At 44.4% G+C, this 24,120-nt stretch overlaps 1 protein-coding gene across 1 annotated transcript in view; it reads right to left on the reverse strand.

Annotated features, from left to right (window-relative positions):
- The window catches only part of LOC134353563 (liprin-beta-2-like), a 263,694-nt gene extending 242,512 nt beyond the window's left edge, over nucleotides 1–21,182 (reverse strand). The window contains exon 1 of the mRNA XM_063061608.1: nucleotides 21,081–21,182. The gene's annotated coding sequence lies outside the window, so the exon portion shown is untranslated. The remainder of the gene's footprint in view (nucleotides 1–21,080) is intronic.
- Between the last annotated feature and the right edge of the window lie 2,938 nt (nucleotides 21,183–24,120).

Here is a 24,120-nt window from a genome sequence, read left to right on the forward strand (position 1 = left end):
GGGTGTGTTGTTGAAGAGTTCCTGCATCTGTAGAGTCACTTGTAAAGATTATTTATTTAAAAATACAGTGTGGAACAGGCCTTTCCAGCCCAACGAGCCACACTGTTAAACAACACATCTATCAACCCTAGCTAAAATCACATGACAAAGTACAAAGACCAATTAAGCTACTAACTGGTACACCTTTGGAATGTGGGAGGGAATCAGAGCACCTGGTGGAAACTCATGCACTCAGGAGGAGGAACGTACAAACTCCTTACAGACAATGTCAGAACTGAGCTCTGAATTCCAACGCCCTGAGCTGTAATAGTGTCGAGCTAACCATTATGCTACCGTGGCTCCCCGTGAAAGATTAGCTTTAATTGCCACATTGAAATACAGTGAAATACCTGTGTCAAATTAAATCAGCAACAATTGCGCTGGGCAATTGTCACCACGCTTTTGGCGCCAACATAGCGAGCCCACAACTCACTAACCCTAACCTGTAAGTCTTTGGAATGTGGGAGGAAATGGAAGCACCCAGAGGAAATTCATATGGACACATGGAGAACATACAAGCTCCTTTCAGACAATGATCGAATTGAACCTGGGTCATTGGCACTGTAGTAAGATTTCGTTAACTGCTACGTTACAGTACCATCTCCAACTGTTGCACCTGTCTCCATTGGGAGCACTTCCCCTGAAATTCACTAAATTGTGTGGAAAACTTACCCCTCAAGTTTTCTTTAAGCATTGACAATTTCTTCACCCCACCCCCCCAACGGATGCCACTAGACCCACTGAGTTGCTCTAGCAGATTGTATTCCACCCCCCCCCACCCCCACCACTCCAGATTGTAGCATCTGCCGTTTTCCACTGACTACACTCAGGCTGACTGAGCTCAGCTCCGCCAACCTACCTTTTCCCCCATAACCCTTAATCACTCTGCTGTGCAAAAAATCTACCCAACTGTGTCTTAAATGTATTCAATGAGGTAGCCTCTACTACTTCCCTGGGCAGAGAATTCCACAGATTCAGTACCCTCCAGGAAAAGCAGTTTCTCCTCACGGTGGTGAACATTGGTAGCTCAGGTTGAGGCAGTTAATGTTGCAGTGTTCGCCGAGCTTGGCAATTACATTGCAGATGTTTCATCACCAGTCGAGGTGACATCCTCAGTGGGCAGGTTTTGGTGTTTCTCTCTGCGAATGCTTGCGTTTATATGGGCCCCCGTTCGCTTGCCTTGGTCCTGATTGGCTACCCCTTCAGTTGACCTTTGAGTTCTACTGGATCGCGTTTCTTTGGCTCTTATGTAGATGGCTTCTATTTCTCTGGCTCTTGGGGGTTTTTATAACCTCAAACAAACAAAGAAACTAAAACCAATAGAATTCAAAGGTCAACTGAAGGGGTAGCCAATCAGGACAGGCACGTGAACGAGAGCCTATATAAATGCAAGCACTCCCAGACAGAAACGTCAACAACTGTGTACTGAAGATGTCACCTCGACTGGTGCTGAAACGTCTCCAAGCTAATTGCCAAGCTCAGCAAATACAACACCAGTTTCCCCTCATCTTTGTACTAAATCTATTCCCCCTGAATCTTGAGGTTATATCCCCTTGCTCTAGTCTCACTTACCAGTGGAAATAATTATTCTGCCTCCCTCTTATAGAGCCATACAGAAGTACAGCAAAGAAACAGACCCTTTAGCCCATCTAGTCCATGTCAAAACCATTTAAACTGCCTAGTCCCATCAACCTGCACTGGGACCATAGCCTTCCATACCTCTGCCATCCATGTATCTATCCAAACTCCTCTTCAGCATGGAGCTCAAGCTCGCATACACCAGTTGTGCTGGCAGCTCACTCTACACTCTCATGACCCTCTGAGCGAAATTTCCCCCTCATGTTCCCCTTAAACTTCTCACCTTTCACCCATAACCCATGACCTTTGGTTGTAGTGCCACCCAAGCTCAGTGGAAAAAGCCTACATTTACCCCATCTATACTCCTCATAATTTTGAGCACCTCTATTGAAAGGCATCTTCCCTTTACATAACTTTATCTGTTTCTATAAGATCTCATCATTCTTCTGAGTGCCAGGCAACTCAACCTCTTCACAGAAGGTAATCCCTCATCTCTGGAATCAATCCCATCAAGTTCATCTCTACCACCTCCAGTGTCAGTGTGTCTTTGCTCTGCAAGATACTACAAATTCATAAACAAATTGCAAAGATCTTTATCTCTAATGAGATATTCTTGATGCATGGTCACTGTTGCAATGTGAGAATAATTAAGAGACCATGTGTACTGAACCAACATTTTTGCCTCAGCCAAAGTCAGTTTTAACATAACCATTTGTGGGAGAGAGAGCTACACAAAACTATCTGGCATTTTTCCAAAATTACAACAGTAACAATCTTTCAAATGTACAGTACAGGAAACAGAGCAATAAGACTATGAAGAAATATATGTAGGTGCAAGCTCTTCCTCCAAATTAAATCTGTACTTATCTAACATCTCTTAGAGACACTTTCTACCAGATATTTATCCCCATCCTTTGTACAGGAAATTAAATCAAAGTACAGTATTAATTCACTTTGAAGGCAGTCTATTTTTGATGCCAAGTTCCTCTCCAACTAGAATGGAAATAGCTCCTTTAACCTGCTGGGTTATTCAGTCTCAAGATAGCTCATAGGAGTAGTGAAGAAAATCAAAATTTAACATTTGATGTGCGCCATGGTCTCAGTGGTTAGCATGATGATATTACAGCTCGGGGCACCGGAATCCGGAGTTCAATTCCGATGTCGTCTATCTGAAAGGAGTCTGTACATCCTCCGCACGAACATGTGGGCTTTCCTCCAGATGCTCTGGATTCCTCTCACTGTCCAAAGATGTACCGGTTACTAGGTTAATTGGTCATTGTAAATTGTCCTGTGATTAGGCTAGGGTTAAATAGGCGAGTTGCTGGGCAGCACGGCTCATTGGGATGGAAGGGCCTGTTCCCTGCCATATCTCTAAATAAAAACAGACATGGAGACGGAAATTGAGATATTGGGTCTGATCGAAAAAAAAAATAGCTGGCTCTTTGTCCAACGTTAAAAAAGGATATTGAAGAAGAGAAAGCTTTTGGCACATTGGCCTTTAAAAATCAAGGTATTGAATACGGGAGATGGGATGTTATGTTGAAGTCATACAAGACATTGGTGAGACCTAATTTGGAGTATTGTGTGCAGTTTTAGTCATCTACCTGCAGGGAAGATGTCAGTAAGGTTGAAATAGTTCAGAAAAAATTCACAAGGATGTTGCCGGGTCCGGAGGACCTGAGTTATAAAGAAAGATTGAATAGGTTAGGACTGTTTTCTTTAGAACATAGAAAATTGAGGGGAGATTTGATAGAGGTATACAAAATTATGAGGGATATGGATAGGGTAAATGCAACCAGGCTTTTTCCACTGAGGTTGGGTGGGACTACAACCAGACGTCATGGTTTAAATTCGAAAGCTGAGTTTAAGGGGAACGAGGGGAAACTTTTTTTACTCAGAGGGTCATGAGAGTGTAGAACAAGCTGCCAGAACAAGTGGTCCATGCAAGCTCGATTTCAATGTTTAAGAGAAGTTTAGATAGGTACATGGTGGGAGGGATATGGAGGGCTATGGTCCCAGTGCAGTTTGATGGAGTAGGCAGTTTAAATGGTTTCAGCATGGACTAGATGGGCCGAAGGTCTTGTTTCTGTGTGGTACTTCTCTATGACTCTACAAGAATGGGAGGTTTAAGGGAATGTCAGCTCTTGGAACACAGAACAGTATAGTGCAGGAAAAGGCCATTCAGCCCACAATATGATGGTGGGCCCAACACCAAATTTCTGTGCCTCTTTGTCTGAAGGTTAAAGAGGATCAAGGAGCAGGGGCAGCTTAGGGAAGTAATTACTGAGCTTAGACCATTGAACATCATAGCAGAGCACAGAAACAGACCCTTTGGCCCACATTAGCACCGTGGACTGCATAGATGTCTCACTATCAGGTTTACTATCACTAGCATTAGAAAAATAGAGGGCTATGGGTAACCCTGAGTAATTTCTAAGGTAAGGAAATATTCGGCACAACTTTGTGGGCCGAAGGGCCTGTATTGTGCTGTGGGTTTCTATGTTTCTAACATGCATTATGAAATTTGTTGTTCTGCAGCAGCAGTGCATTGTAAGACATAACAGACTATAAATTACAAATAAAATGAGAAGGAATTTCTTTAGCCAGAGCAGTGAATCTGTGGAATTCGTTGCTACAGACAATATCCAGGCTTGGGCTGACAAGTAACATTCAAGCCATGTAAGTGCCAGGCAATGACCATCTCCAACAAGAGAGTCTCTAACCATCGTCCCTTGACATTTAATGCCATCACCAACACAGAATCCTCTTCTATCCACATCCTGGGGATTACCGTTGATAGGAAGCTTAACTGATCTAGCCACATGAACCTGATGGCTACCAGAGCAGGTCAAAGACTAGGAATCCTGTGGCGTGTTAGCCATCTACAAGGCTCAGGTCAGGAGTGTAATGGAATACTTGCCACTCAACTGGATGAGCGCAGCTCGAGCAACACACAAGCTTCACACCATCCAGTACAAGGCAGCCCACTTGATTGATACCCCTTCCACAATCATCCAAACTCCTCACCATCAACGAACAGTTGCAGCAGTGTGTACTATCTACAAGATGCTCTACAAGACACACCAGGGTTCCTAAGGCAGCACCTTCCAGACCCACAACCACTACCATCTAGAAGGATGAGAATAGCAGATACCTGGGAACAACAACACTTGGAGTTCCCCCTCTACGTCACTCACCATCCTGACTTGGAAACATATTGCCATTCCTTCATAGTCATTGGGTCAGTCATGGAATTCCCTCCCCAACAGCACTGTGGGTGTACCCACATCCCAGTGGTTCAAGGTGGCAGTTCATTCCACCTTCTCAGGGGCAACTAGGGATGGGCAATGCTGGCTAAGCTGGTGATGCCCACATCCCATAAATGAATAAATTAAAAAAGGCAGCTGTGGAGGCCAAGTCATTGAGTATATTTAAGACAGAGGTTGATAATTTCTTGACTAGTCAGGGCATGGATGGATATGGGGAGAAGGCAGGAGATTGGGGCTGAGAGGAAAAATGGATCAGCCATGATGAAAAGAAGCAAACTCAATGGGCCAAATGGCCCAACTGCACCTATATCTTATGGTCTTAAGTTGTGCAAAGAGAGCAAAAACAGTGAGCTGGTGTTGATTACACTGATCCCCTTCCTCCTGCACATGATCAACATCTCTCCATTTCCTGGGAGCTCACCTGACTATCTAACAAAATTTTAAAGGCCACCATTGTGTCTGCATTCACCACCACCCCTGCCAGGGCATTTTAGGCACCCTCTGCTCTGCATTTAAAAAACTTGCCCTACACATCTCCTTTGAACTTTAAAGATTAGCTTTATTTATCACCTGCACATTGAAACATACAGTGAAATGTGACATTTGTGTTGACTACCAAAATGGCCCAAGGGTGCACTAGGGGCAGCCCGCAAGTGTCGCGATGTTTCTGGCACCAACATTGCTCATAACTCACTAACCCTTACTAATCCGCAAGGCTTTGGAACGTGGGAAGAAACCGGTACACTCAGGAAACTCGCGTGGTCACAGAGTGAACGTACATACTCCTTACAGAAAGCAGCAGGAACCTGTAAAGCATTAAGAGCAGCCAATTAACCCACCAATCCGCATGTATCTGAGATGTTGGAAGACACGCTGAGAGGGACGGTGTCCACACAGACATCAGCAAAGGGCAGAATTGCGTCTGGCATGGACTAAATGGGCCAAAGGGCCTGGTTCTATGCTGTACTTCTCTATGACTCTATAACAGAGACATTTTCTCTACCAGCTGTGTAGCTTGGCTGACCTTGGATATAGCTCCTGACCCCACAAATTTTCAACTCGGGCACGCTGCAGCCTAAGGCAATCCAATAGACACATCCAGATAACGCGACAAAACCCAGCACTGGCTGCACTGAACCAAGAGATTACCCTGCGGCCTCTGGGTTAATAGGATTTTGTTTAGAAAACAAACATACCGAGGAGAATTGTGCAACTTGCCCATCGAGCTGCTTTTCCTCTCTCAGCGACCTTCACAATGTTTCCCTGCCTCCACGCAGAGGAAGTCTACAGGGATGTGACGGGTAAACTGTGGTGTGGTCTGAAGCAGGGGCGTGTTCGAAAAGTTCAATGATTTCCTCAGGCAGTTTGCACTCCCAGTACAGACCCTGTACACAGAACGGGAGGGGAAAATATGCTGAGGCCCCTCCTTGGGGAAGAATCAAAACAAAAATAGCCCCGATACTTTGTGACCTACTTAACATTTCAATGGTTCCATTTAATATCAGAGAATGCCAATGCACACAGTATCTGTCTGTCTAGGTACCATATCCGATGTGGATGTTAGTGACCATGGTTTTCCATACAGATCTATCCCTCGTTCTTTGGATGACTTCCAATTCCTCGATGTGTAGCCACCCGGTTGTATACAGTATACAACCTGAAATTCTTACTTTTCGCAGACATCCATGAAACAGAAGTAAACCCCAAAGAATAAATGACAGAAAAACATTTGAACCTCAAAGTACCCCCCCCCAAACACACAAGCATCAGCAAAACAACAACCCTCCCCCTACCCCGTGCCACCTCTTGACCAGCAGGAAGCATTAGCTGCCCCCCTCCCACCACCACCCACTACGCAGGCAATAGCTAAGCCCCTAAATAGATCATGATCTAGAAACCATCAAAAACCAGTCCATAACCCAGCCCTTTGACTTGCCACAGGCTCTCTCTCCCCCTCACCGAGAGAGAGAGTATCACTCCTGCCATAGGATTTTCATTGAGGAAAACGGACTCAGAGTCAGACACCACGGAAACAGGCCCTTCGGCCCAACTTGATCATGCTAACTAAGAATCAAGTTTATTATCACTGGCATGTGACGTGAAATTTGTTAACTTAGCAGCAACACTTCAATGCAAAACAATCTAGCAAAGAGAAAAATAATAAAATTAAAATAATAATCAAATCAATTACGCGTGTTGAATAAATTTTAAAAATGTGCAAAAGCAGAAATGCTGTATATTTTTTTTTAAAAAGTGAGGTAGTGTCCAAAGATCCAATGTCCATTTAGGAATCGGATGGCAGAGGGGAAGAAGCTGTTCCTGAATTGCTGTGTGCGTGTCTTCCGGCTTCTGTCCCTCCTACCTGATGGTAACAGTGAGGAAAGGGCATGCCGTGGGTGCTGGGGGTCCTTAATAATGGACGGTGCCTTTTTGAGACACTGCTCCCTAAAGATGTCCTGGGTACTTTGTAGGCTAGTACCCAAGATGGAGCTGACTAGACTCCAACAACCTTCTGCAACTTCTTTCGGTCCTGTGCAGTAGCCCCTCCATACCAGACAGTGATGCAGCCTGTCAGAGTGCTCTCCACAGTACATCTATAGAAGTTTTTGAGTGTGCTTGTTGACATTCCAAATCTCTTCAAACTCCTAATGAAGTATAGTCGCTGTCTTGCCTTTTTAAAAAAAAAATAGCTGCAATGGTATGTTGAGACAAGGTTAGGTCCTCAGATCTTGACACCCAGGAACTTGAATCTGCTCACTCTCTCTGCTTCTAATCCCTCTGAGGATTGGTATGTGTTCCGTCATCTTACCCTTCCTGAAGTCCACAGTCAGCTCTCTCGCTTACTGACGTTGAGTGCCAGGTTGTTGCTGCAGCACCACTAAAGTCCTATTTGTCTGTATAGGACACCTCCCTCTACACCTTTCCTATACACATACATATCCAAATAATAAATGTTGTAATTACACCCGCTTCAACCATGAGGATTTATCCTGGGATCAACATATCATTACAGTTAAAAAGGCAGGAGAGAGGCTATATTTCATTTGTACTCAGAGGGGAATTGGTACATCATCAAGGACACTCGCAAATTTCTACAGATGTGCTGTGGCGTGCATTCCAGCCGGGCTGAATCACCATCTGGTATGGGGGTGGGGGGCTACTGCACAGGATCGAAATAAACTGCAGAGACTTGTAAACTCAGTCAGCTCCAACATGGGCACTAGCCTCCGTAGTATCCAGGACACCAAGGATGATGCCTCAAAAAGGTGGCATCCATTATTAAGGATCCCCATTACCTAGGACATGCACACACACATACATCTTTTTCGATTAAGTTTTGCATTGTACTGCTGCCACAAAGACAACAAATTTCACAATATACACAGTGATATTAAACCTGATTGTGATGTTCCCCAGAAACTCATTCTTTCTACCCATCTTCTTCTAGGTGAAAAAGTTTCCCCTGGGCTTACCAGGATGCTGTATTAGAGAGCACGTGCTACAAGGACAGGTTGGACAAACAGGGGTTGTTTTCTCTGGGGTATCAGACACCTGACAGAGGTTTATAAGATTACAAGAGGCATAGATAGTCTGACAGCATCTTTCTCCCAGGATTGAAATGTTGAATACCAGAGGGCAGGTATTTAAGATGAGAGAACTCAAATTCAACAGAAATGAGGGACAAGTTTACAGACAACTATGGGAATTGAACTCAGCTCAGCTGGTTCTATAATAGCATTATACACCTCAATCAAATCTTCCTCCAGCATCCTCTGCAGCACAGAAAACACAACCAATCAAATCTTTTAGCATTGGAGGTCTCATCCTGAAATCGAGACCATCCATTTCCCTGCCCAGATACTACCTGACCCACTGAGATCCCCCCCGCATCTGGTGTGTTGCCTGGACTGGACAATTGCAACATCCTCACATCTCCTCCACACCCTCTCCGGTGTAATTACACCCCTCCTGGACACAACAGCTCACAGTAGCTGCCTCCCTGTTCGTATCTGCAGAGCTTCGCCTAAGAAAGGAAAACATTCTATGGTGCTTTACGAGAACCTTATCGGAACATAGAACATTATAGCACAGTACAGACACTTCAGCCCACAATGTTGTGATGGCCTTTCAACCTTCTCCAAGATCAATCTAACCCTTCCCTCTCACACAACCCTACAGTTTCTATCATCCATGTGCCTATTTAAGAGTCTCTTAAATGGCACTTAACACCTTGTATAAAAAACCTACCTGAGATCGCTCCTATATTTACCTCCAATCAGGTTAGAATTACACCCCTCCCATCAGCCATCTCCACCCTATTAATTACACACATTGTCTTCAACACCCCTATCAATTCTCCTCTCATCCTCCTTCACACCAAAGAGAAAAGCCCCAGCTCTCTTAATTTATCTTCATAAGACATAGGAGCAGAATTAGGTCATTTGGCCCATCAAGTCTGCTCTGCCATTTTATGACTGATTTATTATCCCTCTGAATCCCATTCTCCTGCCTTCTCACCAAATTATTTCATACCCTGACTAATCAAAAACCCATCTATCTCTGCCTCAAGTACAGCCAATGACGTGGCCTCCACAGCTGCTTGTGGCAATGAATTCCACATGTTTAACACTCTCTAGCTAAAGAAATTCCTCTTTATCTCTGTTCTAAATGGGCATCCCTCTACTCTGAGGCTGGTCCTAGACTCTCCCATTATAGGAAACATCCTCTCCAAAAGCACTCCATTCAAGTCCTTTCAATACTCAATAGGTTTCAATGATCCTCTCATTCCCAGAATCATTTTTGTGAACTTTCTCTGAACCCAGTCTAATGTCAACACATCGCTTCTTAAATAAGAGGCAAAAACTGCTCACAATAGACCGTGAGGACTCAGCATTACATTCTTGTTTTTAATATTCTAGTCCTCTCAAAATTAATGCCAACATTGCATTTGTCTTCCTTACTACCAACTCAACTGCAAATTAGCCTTTAAGGACTCCCAAGCCCCTTTCCATCCTGGATTTTTGAATTTACTCTCCATTTAAAAAAGTCTACATTTTTATTCCTTCTACCAAAGTGCATGACCATACATGTCCCAACACTGTATTCCATCTTGCCCATTCTCCTAATCCAAGTCCTTCTGCAGACTCCCTGCTTCCTCAACATTACCTGCCCCTCCACCTATCTTTGTATCATTCGCAAACTTAGCCACAAAGCCATCAATTCCACCATCCAAACCATTGACATACAATGTAAAAAGAAACAGTCCCAACACCAATCCGTGTGGAATCCAGGCAGCATCCTGATAAATCTCCTCTGCACCCTCTCTAAAGCTTCCACATCCTTTCTATAAAGAAGTGACCAGAAATTACCACAATACTCCTAATGCTGTATAACCAGAGTTTTCCAGAGCTGCAATATTACTTCGTAGTCTTTAACCTCATCCCGCAACTAAAGAAGGTCAACACACCATACGCCTTCTCAACCATCAACTTGTGCAGCAACTTGGAGGGATCTATGGATGTGGTTCCCAAGGTTCCTCTGTCCCTCCACACCACTAAGAACCCTGTACTCTTCCTTCAAGTTTGACCTCGCAAAGTGAATCACTTCACAATTTTCCAGGTGGGACTCCACCTGTCAATATCCTATTCTACCTTCTACACTATCCACAACACTACCAACCTTAGGGTCATTTTCAAATTTACTAACTCACCCTTCTAGTTATTGATCTGCCCTGCTACTTCTTTAAAAAAAAGTGAACATCTTCTGTTGCTCCACATGTAACATCATCTTTCTATTTTATAAAAGCAAGGATGTAACGCTCCAACTTTATAAGGCACTGGTGAGGCCTCACTTGGAGTATTGTGAGCAGATTTGGACCGCTTATCTAAGATGTGTTGTCATTGGAGTGGATTCAGAGGAGGTTCTCAAGAATGGTTGCAGAATGAAAGAGTTAACATATGTGGAGTGTCTGATGGCTCTGGGCCTGTACTCAATGGAGGTTAGAAAGATGAGGACCTCACTGAAAGCTGTCAAATATTAAAAGGCCGAGGTAGAGTACATGTGTAGAGGACGTAACACCCTGGAAAAGGTTTCACTGCTAATGTAATGGTCTTTCTGTAGAAGCAGTGTTTGTGTTATAGTTAGAAATTCTGGGTGCTTTGGAACGTGAGGCGTCCAACGACGGGAGAGTGTCTTTGTGCCGTGTGCCTGACACCAGTGTGATCTGGGTCTTTTGTTCGGGAGATGAAGAGAGAAGATGCCGGAGTGGGGCCATGACCCGACGAAGACCAGGGAGATCGAAGGAGGATCGGCAAAGGGGAAACCGTGAGCTCCAACTTGTGCACATTCAACCGTTTCATTAAAATGGGCCCTTTTTTGCTCTTTCTTAACTAACCCTGTAGTCAAATGAATTATAAAGCTAAATAGTTTAATTGTATGGAGTACACTGTCTGTTATTTCGTGGTACGATTTGTAACAGGGTAACATATCACGCAGCATCCACAAAAAAAAAAGGGGGGTTTCAGGGTGGACTGTCATCTCAATCTCCCCTGTTTGGCAGGGTCAGAGATAGTCTTCCCTAGGCTTACGCAGCTGATAGAACCCAAGGGTTACAAGGATGTTTCCTATGGTGGGAGAGTCTAGGACCAGAGGGCATATCCTCAAAATAGAGGGACTTCCACTTAGAATGGAGATGAGGAGGAATTTCTTTACCCAGAGGGTGGCAAATCTGTGGAATTCATTGCCATTAATGGCTGAGGAGGGAAAGTCATTGGGTATATTTAAAGTGAAGGCTGATAGGTTCTTGATTAGTAAGGGCATTGATGGTTACGGGGAGAAGGCAGGAGAATGGGGTTGAGAGGGATCATAAATCAGCCATAAAGGAATGGTGAGGCAGACTCGATGTGCCGAATGGGCCAATTCTGCTCCGATGATCTTTATCGATAACGGTGATTGAAGGGATTTTGATACGGGTGTGGGGCAGGGTGCACACAACATGAAGGAGTACAGTAATGCAGACAGTGGAGTTCCCTTGCAGTCCTGGACACCCGGGTTCTCATTTGGTAAAATTCCCTAGAACATACTGGTGCAATTCTACACTGCCATCATAGAGAGCATCCTCACATCAGCCATTACTGTCTGGTTTGGTGAACCATCCTCTCACAGTGTACAAAAACCACAGTGAACTATCACTGTCAGGTCATCAGAAAAGGTCATTGTCTGCAGTCTACCACCACAGGACTTGTATGTGTCCAGGAAAATCACTGCAGACACTACCCACCCTGCAAGCTGCCTTTTCCAAAAGCTCCCTTCTGGAGAGCAGTGTAGTTTCTTAAAACAAAAAAACTTCACGCCATCTTCGAAGTTTCCTCTCCCAGGCAGTTAAATTTGATCAACCACTCTAGTTAGGTACCCCCACCCCCATCTATTACCCGTCACTGCACCATAATCACTTTAAACCACTTTTTATAATGCTGTTACAAGTAGGTATTTATACACATTTTATGCCCATCCATCCTTAAACATCTAATCTTATTTTTTATATAATCGTTGCATGTTGTTTTTTGTCGCATGTTGCGCCCTGACTAACACACCACAACAAATTCCGAATCCATGGAAATATATACTGTGAATAAAGTTGATCTTTGATCAAACCTGGCCTCTGGTGTTGTCTGAAAGGATTATTGTATGTGTATAAGGGGATTAGTAATTTGTGGAGTCAAAGGCTGAAGAACAAGATGGTATACATCAGATTAACCCAATTTAACCCCAATTTTAACACACAATGCTGGAGAAGCTCAGCGGATCAGGCAGTATCTGTGGAAAGTAATAATGTACAAGGATAGAACCTCCTGATGGATGGTCTTGGCCTGAAACATTGACTCTGTTCTTTTCTTTAGATGCTACCTGAGCTCCTCTAGATTTCCAGCATTTCTTGTCCTTATTAACCTCATAGTTAACCAATTTGTGAATAACAGGTCGTTTGGTGTGATGTACACATTTATCAAAATCCAAAATATTTTCACATTAAAGTTAGTGTCTCCTCCTAGATCAAATGACTCTGTACATTGGCAAATACAAATTCCTAAACAACTGGAGCTTTGTTAAATTGTAACACATCCCTTGCGCTGGGATCACAGCCAAGAAGGGGGAACATTCTTTGTCAGATGTGGACAGGGCTGACAGAAGTACAGGATGCAGGGTCATTGACCTGAAGTGCCAAAGACTGCCGGAAACTGCAGAGAGCTGTGAACACAGCCTGGACCATCAGGAAAACCAGCCGCCCCTCCACGGACGCCACCTACGCTTCCTGCAGCCTCAGGAAAGCAGCCTGTATCAAGGACCCCGCCCACCCTGGCCATTCTTTCTCCTGCCCCCTCCTATCCGGCAGAAGATATAATGGCTAGTCATAGACATACTTTATTGATCCCGGGGGAAATTGGTTTTCGTTACAGTTGCACCATAAATAATAAATAGTAATAGAACCATAAATAGTTAAATAGTAATATGTAAATTATGCCAGTAAATGGCTATTATTCTATTATAGATTTATTGAGTATGCCCGCAAGAAAATGAATCTCAGGGTTGCATGTGGTGACATTCAGTACATGAACTTTCATTCTAACTGCACTTTGAACTTCGTAAAAGTTTGAAGGCACAAAGAGCTCAGGAGGCTCTTAGACTCCTAATGCACAGACCCTCCTCTGCCCAAGGCCACTTTATGGACCTACAATCAATGCATCCAAGGTATCTATGCATTTATATTTAAAGTGTTCTTTATTACAAGGAAAGATTGACTAGGCTAGGACTTTATTCCTTGGAACGTGGAAGACTGAGAGAAGATTTCATAGAGGTATGCAGAATTATGAGGGTATAGATAGAGTAAATGCAAGCAGTCTTTTTCCACTGAGGCTGGGTTGGACTACAATCGGAGATCATGGGTTAAGGGTGAAAGGTAAAAAGTTTAGGGTCACATCACATGCCAGATTCTGATTCTGAAACATGAGGGGCAACTTCACTCAGAGTGGTGAAAGTGTGGACCAAGCTGCCGGTGCAAGTGGCGCACCTGAACTCAATTTCACCACTTAAGAGAAGTTTGGATAGGTACATGGATGGTAGGGGTATGGAGGGCTGGGATCCCGGTGCAGGTCAGTGGGAGTAGGCAGTTTAACTGGTTCAGCACTGACTAGAAGGGCACATTTTTGTGTTGTACTTTTCTATGACCATCTTACTGTATGAGTTATTTTTGTACTGTTTTGAATCCGGAGTAACAATTATTTCATTTTCCTGTATACTTGTAGACTGGAAATGACGTTAAACAATCTTGGACTTGCAGGGAATGGAGGGAGTTAGATCATGTACAGGCAGAAGAGAATTAGTTTAATCCAGCTTTGAGATTGGTACAAAATTATAGGCCAAAGAGCCTTTTCCTGTGTTGTTCTATGTTCCAAGTAGAGATTCTAACTCTCTGCTATTAGATGCTTGAACATTAAAATTTACCAAAACCCAAAATATTTCCTCAAAGTTGATGTCTCCTCTGAGATCAAATAACCAATACAAATTCCTAAACAATTAGAGCTTTGTTAAATTCTAAGACATCCCTTGTGCTGGGATCTCTGCCAAGAAGCCTATTGTGACCCCTGCATTTACTTGTCTACATGCACTGTACTCTCTCAGCAGCTATAACACACTGAGCAGTGACCTGAGTGAAGCAGCATCATGTCTGGTGCAGGGAAAGGAGGCAAAGGACCGGATAAAGGTGGAGACAAGTGCCACCATAGAGTGCTCTGTGATAATATCCAAGGCATCACCGAACCGGCTATCTGCCACCTCACTATTTTGCAATCTGACTGGTTGGATCACCTGCTGATAAGAGCAAGGATAAAAAGAGACTGCAGAGGGTTGTAAAGCCTGCCAATTCCACCACAGGCACAACCCTCCCCACCATCGCAGACATCTTCAAAAGGAGATGCCTCAGGTAGGCGGCATCCATCGTGTAAGATCCTCACCATCCAGGACATGCCCTCTTCTCATTACCACCAACAGAGAGGAGATACAGGAGCCTGAAGACACATACTCATCGATTCAGGGACAGTTTCCTCAAAGTTCAAAGTAGATTTATTATCAAAGTACATATATGTCACCATATACAACCCTGAAATTCACTTTCTTGCGGGCATGCACAATTAAATCCATAACGGTATAATAACCATAACAGAATCAATGAAAGACCTCTCAACTAGGGTGTTCAACCAGAGTGCAGAAGACAACGAACTGTAAATGCAAAACAACAGAACAATAAATAAATAAGCAATCAATATCGAGAGCATGAGCTGAAGAGTCCTTGAAAGTGAATCCATTGGTTGTGGGAACATTGCAATGATGGAGCAAGTGAAGTTATCCCCTTTGCTTCAAGAGCCTGACAGTTGAGAGGTAGTAACTGTCACCCTTGGGCAAGGTTTAGCACTGCTTAGCTCCCCGAACAGGGGTTGGGTGGTGGGTGGTCGTACGAGTAGTTGGTGCATACCACAAGTCCTGGTTATGTGACCACTGATGCCAGGCAGACAAACCTCTGAAGAGTATTGATAATAGTTGGAGTCACTCATCTTGTAAAGACACTGCCCAGAAGGCAATGGCAAACTACTTCTGTAGAAAGATTTCCAAGAACAATCATGGTCATGAGACCATGATCATCTATGTCATATGACACGGCACAAAATGAACAAACAAATCTAAGAATGAACCAGTCAAATCCAATAGGTCTGAGCAATGAGGAGACCTGTGCTGTGCTGAAGGTTTTCATGGAGAATGTGATCAGGGATATGGTCACCTACGCCGAGCACACCATGTGTAAGAATGTCACCGCCATGGATGTGGTGTACATTCTGAAATTCCAGGTCTCCACTCCTCCTGGCAGGGGATCCCAACACATGTCATCCATGGACCCCCTCGCTAATGGTGTGGGGCTCCATCAGGTAAAAAGGTCAAGAATCCCTGCTCTATGGCTGTGGCAGTCAAAGAACTCATCCTACAACACAATACTCTGCATTGTTTTCCTTTTGTATCACCTCAGTGCACTTGTGTTTGGAATGATCAGTCTGGATGGCATACAGACAAAAGCTTCCACTGTATATCAGTCCATATGATAACAATAAACCAACACCACACACAGGAAATGATAGGAAATGGACTACTTTCACCAAGGTGAATATTCACTGAGGTTTCTGCTCAACGTTCCCAGGGAGCCAGTCCTGGGAATTTTAAATTTGAGTCAAATTCCATCTATGTCAATATTATACTTAGCCATTGCATTCTCACCATAGTTTAGGGTGAGAAGGAAAGAAAGATTAGCTTTATTTGTCACATATCCATTGAAATTTCATAGTTCAAGTCTAATTGTCATTCAACCATACATGAATACAGCCAAATGAAACAGCGTTACTCTGGAGCCAAGGTGCAAAACACAATACCAACAGTCACACACAGCACAAGGCACAGTGAGGATATCAGTAAAATACAGTCACACAAAAAGAAAATATAGTCCGAGATTGGGTCCACTAACGTTGCAGAAATCTACAGCTGAACACAGTATGGCTTGTCTTCTGTCGAGTGAACACTGGGGGCAGCACTGATTCTAGGATGCCACGCCGCACCACCTCCAGTGGAGCGCACTGACGCTGACGCCTCTCTCCTGGGTGGCACTGCGCTTCAGGCCTAGTCCTTGCTACACAGCTCCCCCGTCATCCACCTCAAAACCAGAGTCAGACTTGTAGCATTCCACATTAACAATGCCCAACAGGGTCTTGCGATCACAAGAAAAGCGACTAAGATGATCACTTGCTGTTAGACTGCACATTTCTGACGCAGGCAGCAGCACGATCCGCACCAAGTCCAGCTCCTTCGGTTTCTCCAATGACGAGTAACTCACCGATGGCAAAAGACCTGCACTACTTTAAGCTCTCAAGGTCCAGCAGGGTCTTGCAATCGTAAAAAAATGTTTTAAAAAGGACAATAACAAGTTTAGTTGGCCACACAGAAGTCATTGCAATTCAATGTGCTGCCCTCTTACCAGAAAATTGAAACATACAGTGAAATATGTTGTTTGCATCAATAACCACAGTTCAAGATGCGCTGGGGCAACCCACATGTGTTGCCATGTTCCTAACATGCCCCCAGTTTACTAACCTGCTCATCTTTGGAATGTGGGAGGAAACTGAGCAGCTGGGGAAAACCATGTGGTCAAGGGGAGAACATACAAAGTCCTTATCGAGTGGCTGGAATTGAATGTCAATCACTGATCACTGGTGCTGTAATAGTGTTATGCTAACCACTACTGTGTGCTATTGCACAGCCCGCTGTGAAGATTTAAAGGGCATCTGAGAGGACAATTTCCACCCCCACCTCCTCCCCCACACACAGAGGGTGGTGAGTATACGGAACGAGCTGCCAGAGGAAATGGTTGAGGCAAGTACAATAGAATCATTTAAGAAGTAGTTGGATAGGAGCATGGAGGCGTGGAGCAGAGGAAATTGGGACTAGTTGGGTGGGCACTGTGGCTGACATAGACTCGCTGGGCTGAAGGGCCTGTGTACATGCTGTAGTGATCTATGACTATGATATTTCCATTATCTCCCCCATTCCCAAATACCACCATTTACTGACACACAGGGTAATTTACAGAGACCAGTGAAGCGGTCATCTCACGTGACTTGGAAGCTTTTGCCAGCATTTGCAGGGAACCGGTCCAATGCTGTAGCTTGAAACTGGCCGATGCACAGTCTGCACATGTGCAGGAAGGGTCAAGGATCTGGGGTTGTGACTCTGGGGCCAACCAGCTTACCACCAACATGGAGGACACTTCAAAGTCCTCAGAACCTTGGAGCTGTGAAAATTCCCAAATCCCCAGGACAAGGTCCAGGGAGTTCCTTTGAAAACAGCCAGAGGCAAAGTGCAGTTGAGTAGTTTTAGAACGATCACAATATTGGAAAGATGTTATTAAACCTAAAAGAGTGCAGAATATATTTACCAGGATGTTGCCCGAGTTACAAGCAGAGGTGGCGTTCATTAGAACTTTATCCCCTGGAATGTAGGAGATGGAGAAGTGACCTGATGGTGAGAAGCTGCTACACTCTCTTCTCTCTACTACCAATGGGCAGGAGGTAGAGGAGCCTCAAGACCCACACCACCAGATTCAGGAACAGTTATTATCCTACAGCCATTGGGCTCCTGAACTGGCATGGATAACGAGTCTCACCTCAACACTAATTGACTCCACAACCTATGAACTCACTTTCAAGGACTCTACAACTCAAGTTCTCATTATTAACTTCATTTATTATCTGTACCATTTGTTTTTTTGTACATTGAATGCTTACCACTCTTTGGCAAGTACAGTTTTTAATCAATTCTATTGTATTTCCTTACTTTCCTGTAAATTCCTGCAAGAAAATGAATCTCAGGGTAGTGTATGGCTATGTTTACACACTTAGAGAATAGATTTAACTTGATAAAGCATGAGGAGCATGGACAGGCTGTAGTAGACAACAGTCTTTTTTCCCCATGGAGGTGGTATTAATAATGAAATGGTTTAAGATTAGAGGTGAGAGATTTAAAAAGGGACATCACAGGCAGCTGCTTCACACAGAGGGTGCTACACATTTGGAATGAGGTGCCAGAAATAGTGGCTGAGGTGGGCACATTAGCAACATTTAAAAGCCATCTCGATAAGTACATAGGTGGAGACGTTTAGAGAGCTATGGGCCAAACACAGGCAGATGGGACGAGCCCACTGGGAAACACAGTCAGCAGAGGCAAGTTGGGTTTGTGTGTGTGTGTGTGTGTGTGTGTACACACATATTGAATTGTGGGGGGGGGGGGGGGGGGAGGAACCGGAGCACCTGGAGGAAACCCACACTTTCACGTACATGTGTACAAACTTTCTTACAGAGGACCTCAGTTGAAATCCAAACTCTGATGCCCCAAACTGTAATGGGCGTTGCGCTATCTGCTGTGCTACGTGCCGCCTGCGGCAGGTTGAAGGGCCCACTTCTGTTCTGTGAGATTTAAAGGATCCCTGAGTAGTGGGATTGCGTGCTGACAGGAGAATTGCAAAACAGAATGATTTAATGGAAACCTCTTTTGGAATTCTGTCTGGAGGAATGTGAGCCGATACGCTCGAGAACACGATAAAGTAAGAGAATATACAGTAAATGACAACAGGCCCCGTGAACCTGTTCCATATTCAGTAAGGTCTCGGCTAAGCATAGACATGAGATTCTGCAGATGTTGGATATCTTGGGCATGTGTCGTGACATTTGTCAGGCCCAATTACGTCACCCTGTAACCCACTTATTTAACACGAGCCTAATCACAGGGCAATTTGGAATGACCCACTAACCCACATGCTTTGGAATTCCACACTGTCACAGGAAAACATAAACTCCTTACAGACGGTGCTAGAATGGAACTCGGAACTCCAGAACGTCTTAAACTGTAGTAGCATCGAGCTAAACTCTATCTTACCATGGCTGTGACGCTTTATGACTCTACCTCAATATATTGTATGGAAGGTATCCAAAACAATGTTTCTCACTGTACCTCCGTACATGCCACAATAGTATACCAAAGTATTGACAAAGTATGTGGTGCTTAACACTACAAGCTCCTTCATTGAATTCAAGCTGACAAATTTTAAAGCAGCTTTGCTGCAACACCTTCCGGAAAATTTTTATCACATGACCTCGCAGTTGAAAGTGACCATGAGCTCATGCTTAATATTCCATTGGAAGATGGCGACTGGCATACCCAGAATCCTCGACGCACCAGAAAGCATTCTATCCACCCCATACCTGAACGGCTGCGGTCACTCAAGCTCTGTCTGAAGCCGAGACCTCCTCCGAGGGGGAACAGTAAGGCAGCCGTCCCCCGAGGACATTCTACCCGGTGTGATATCAAGAAATGTCCAAGGACATCAGCCACAGAGAATGGAGAAGGGGACGGAGGGAACTAGTTCAGTTAATATAATTCCCCCTGACCCTGGAGACTTTCAATTATTCATACTGTTTTAAATTATGAAAGACAGACCATGCACATTAATGTCAGAGTTTGCAACCGGCACTTTAATGATGGCAAAGCCGCATCTCAGGCGGGGCCTGTCAAGTAACCATCGTCTCAGAACACCCACAAGACAATTAGGCCACTTGGCCCATCGTGTCTATCCGCAGAGAGCGGCCCTCCAAAAAAAAATCTGGAGTGGAGAGTGGACGGGCAAGCTTCTCTTCAATATCTCCCTCTCTATTGCTCAGTTTGTACCCGTGGGGAGGGGTTGTCTGTCACTTCTGAATGTGTGTCTGTGTGATCCAACAACGGCGTGAAGGGGACTCCCCTCCGTCGGTACCGGAGGTGGACCCACTAACGTACACGGTTCCGTACAACGTGGGGGAAGGAGGGGACCCAGCCCGTCAACTCCATGCTAGCCTGTAGAATAACCTGGTTTCCCCCCGTAACCTATTTCCAGCCATCGCCGCGGATAGTCCACACAAACACTTAGACAGAGGGCTCCCCTCTCTCCCCATCCGACCAGTCAAAGGAACATAGCCAGAACCCTCGGCTTTACATTCAAGCTCCCTTTCCAACCCGGCACGGCAGTGAGCAACCGAATGTAAACTGCTGACTTTGCAAGGAAATCCGATTTTCCTCATGGTTCTGTCTCGTTCCCCACTGCGCATTTTAACAAGGAGTCTGTGTGCCTATGGGGCAGACAGTTGCTTTAAAAAAGAGGGCAGGGAGGGAGCAATGTTTCCTGAATAAAAGCTGAATGAAAATATACACACAGCAAACCTTGCAGCTGGGGAGAGTGGAGAGACGGTTGTTTCAGGTTTACACAGAAAAGAATCTCTGGGACCCACTTATTAATTAAATGAATACATTGCAGTTTGTAAAAACTTTTTTTCTGTTTAATAAAAACCTCAAGATTTACGAGAGAGATACAAGTAATTTCCAAGTCGGCTGCTCTGAATTTTGTAAAGTAGATCACTGAATTTCCACGACTGTGACAGATAGAGAAGTTAATAGCGCCAGAGTAGATTATACCATTAACTGTAACATAACACGAATTGGTAACAGAGGGGGGAGGTTTCAGCTCTCTTCGGGCGCCTTTCCTCGGAGATGTGTGATTAAACAGTAAAGGATTCTCACCTGTAGCTGCCAATGTTGCAGAAACGCTGAAGCCTGTGTGGAAAGTTGTCTGCACGGTCCCAAAGGACAAGCAAAGCGCCTGCTCACAGACTGTCCCGGTTTATTCACCCGCCCCTCCGACACTCCGCCCCTGAGTGTCCAGTGAGAGGCGTGTGATCCGGAGGTCCCGCCCCAGTGAAGGGGCGGCGCCTTACTTCGCGAGGGAAAGATCCTCAAAATCAAAATCAAAGTAAATTTATTATCAAATTACATATATGTCACCACATACCACCCTGAGATACATTTTCTTGGGGTCATTCTCAATAAATCCAACAACCATCACAGAATCAATGCTAGACCGCAACCAGTGTGCAAGACCTGCGAGTGAATGTGAGATGTAGGCACTTGGTGCTTTTGCGGTGGGGTGGGGAGCACAGGATGGGGTTGTTCCGCCACTGGACAGGGAGGGGCCCAGTTCGGTGAAGAAGCCCCTCAATTTTTGTAGTAGTGTACCACCCTCGGGAGAGGGGGATACTTGAGTGGCAATTAAAAAATAATAAAATATTACTTAATGCATTGACTATGAATGCAACAATGAAAAAGCTTTGCACTGTTTATTCTTGAAAATAATATTTTTTCGTCTAAGAAGGTAAGCAAATTTTTACAGGTGTAAAAACAGGTGTTTACAGAGAGCTTCTGACTGGTTCCACCTCTGACATGCTTTCTTCTCATTACTACCCATCAAGAAGGAGTTATACAGGAACCTGAGGTACACGCACTGGACATTTCAGGAACAACTTCTTCCCCTCTGGCATCAGATTCTGAACTATGAACCTATAAACCTCACTATTTTGCAATCTGACTGGTTGAATCACCTGCTGATAAGGGCAAGGATCAAAAGAGGCTGCAGAGGGTTGTAAAGCCTGCCAATTCCACCACAGGCACAACCCTCCCCACCATCGCAGACATCTTCAAAAGGAGATGCCTCAGGTAGGCGGCATCCATCGTGTAAGATCCTCACCATCCAGGACATGCCCTCTTCTCATTACTACCAACAGAGAGGAGATACAGGAGCCTGAAGACACAAACTCATCGATTCAGGGACAGTTTCCTCAAAGTTCAAAGTAGATTTATTATCAAAGTACATCTATGTCACCATATACAACCCTGAAATTCACTTTCTTGCGGGCATGTACAATTAAATCCATAACGGTATAATAACCATAACAGAATCAATCGAAGACCTCTCAACTAGGGTGTTCAACCAGAGTGCAGAAGACAACAAACTGTAAATGCAAAACAACAGAACAATAATAAATAAATAAGCAATCAATATTGAGAACATGAGATGAAGAGTCCTTGAAAGTGAATCCATAGGTTGTGGGAACATTTCAATGATGGAGCAAGTGAAGTTATCCCCTTTGCTTCAAGAGCCTGACAGTTGAGAGGTAGTAACTGTTCCTGAACCTGGTGGGTTGAGTTCTGAAGCCCTTCTTCCTGAAGGCAGCAGTGAGAAAAGAGAACGTCCTGGGTAGTGGGTGTCCCTGATGATAGATGCTGCTTTCCTGCAATAGTGTTTCATGCAGATGTATTCAGTGGTGGGAAGTCTTTACCTGTGATGGACTGGGCTGTATCCACTACTTTTGTAAGATTTTCCTCCTCTCTGTTATCAGGTTTCTGAATGGTCCATCAACTGTTTGCTCTGTTGTTGCACCATTTATTTCTTACTGTAACTTACAGTCCTTTTAATGCATTACAACGTACTCCTGCTGCAAAACAACAAATGTCACAATGCATGTCCGTGCTAATAAACCTGATTTTGATTCTCCTGTGTTGGTTTGTTGAAAATATTGGAAATAATCAACAAAATGTGGTGGTCTCAACACTCCACATCAATAAACACACTCCAGTTACTCACCCAGTCTACTGGGACAGCACCTGTATGTCCTTAATATATCTGCTTCTACCACCATGGCTGACAGTGCATTCCACGCACCCACCACTCTCTGTGTGGAAAAAAAAACTAGCACTGGTGTACCTTCTATACCTTTCCTCCAATCACCTTAAAGGGCCTTGACCCAAAATGTCAACTGTATTATCCTTTTCATAGAAGCTGCCTGGCCTGCTGAGTTCCTCCAGCATTTTGTGTGTTACTCAGGATTTCCAGCATCTGCAGAATCTCTTGTGTTTATCATCCTTTTGGATGGGGAGGGGTGGTGTTACTTTATGCTTTTAAGAGAAAGTTGTGCAGACATTTCTAAATTGTAGAAAGTGAGCGAAAGGGTGGGACAAGGGAGTTATCCAGGTGTAGAGTTGATAGACACAATAGGCTGAAAATCTTCATTCAGTGCTTCAGGCCTTTTGTGGTAGTTCTAAATCGTGCACCCTCTCTCCTTACACAACAGCCTCGAGATCTATGAAACCTCTTCTCCAAATCAGGAATCTCAAAGAACATGAGAAGTAGAAGCAGCTGAGGGTCGTTCAATGAGATCCTAACAGATTCACCTTCTTCCTCTGACTTCTTCCCCTTCCTTTCCAGACCTGGTAAGGGTCTCAGCCTGAAACGTTGACTGTTTATTCGGCTGTCTGACCTGCTGAGTTCCTCCAGCATTTTGTGTGTGTTGCTCTGGATTTCCAGCATCTATAGATTCTTTTGTGCTCACCTTAAAAGAATGCCCCATTCCAGTATCCATTTCTGCATAAGACCATAAGACATAAAAGCAGAAAAGTCTCTGGCTAGCCACTCTGTCCGTGCCACATATCATTTTAAATACGGTTGACAAGTCTCCTCTCATCCTCTTCACTACTGTCCTCAAGCTACTGCCAATGGGACAGGCTTTACATGTTTAATCTTTGTGGGCTGAAGGGCACTTCCTCTGTTACATTTTCCTATATTTGGCAAAAAAAAGTGACAAAAGAGGGAAATAAACGGTTCCCCCACACACCAACTTACTGTACCTCCCTCCTCTCACCTGGATCCACCTATCAGCCTCCAGCTTGTGCTCCCTCACTTTCCCACCTTTTATTTCAGCTTCTTCCCTCTCCCTTTCCAATCCTGAGG

The sequence above is a fragment of the Mobula hypostoma genome, chromosome 11 (genome assembly GCF_963921235.1).
Source record: "Mobula hypostoma chromosome 11, sMobHyp1.1, whole genome shotgun sequence".
In the NCBI taxonomy this organism is placed as follows: Eukaryota; Metazoa; Chordata; class Chondrichthyes; order Myliobatiformes; family Myliobatidae; genus Mobula; species Mobula hypostoma.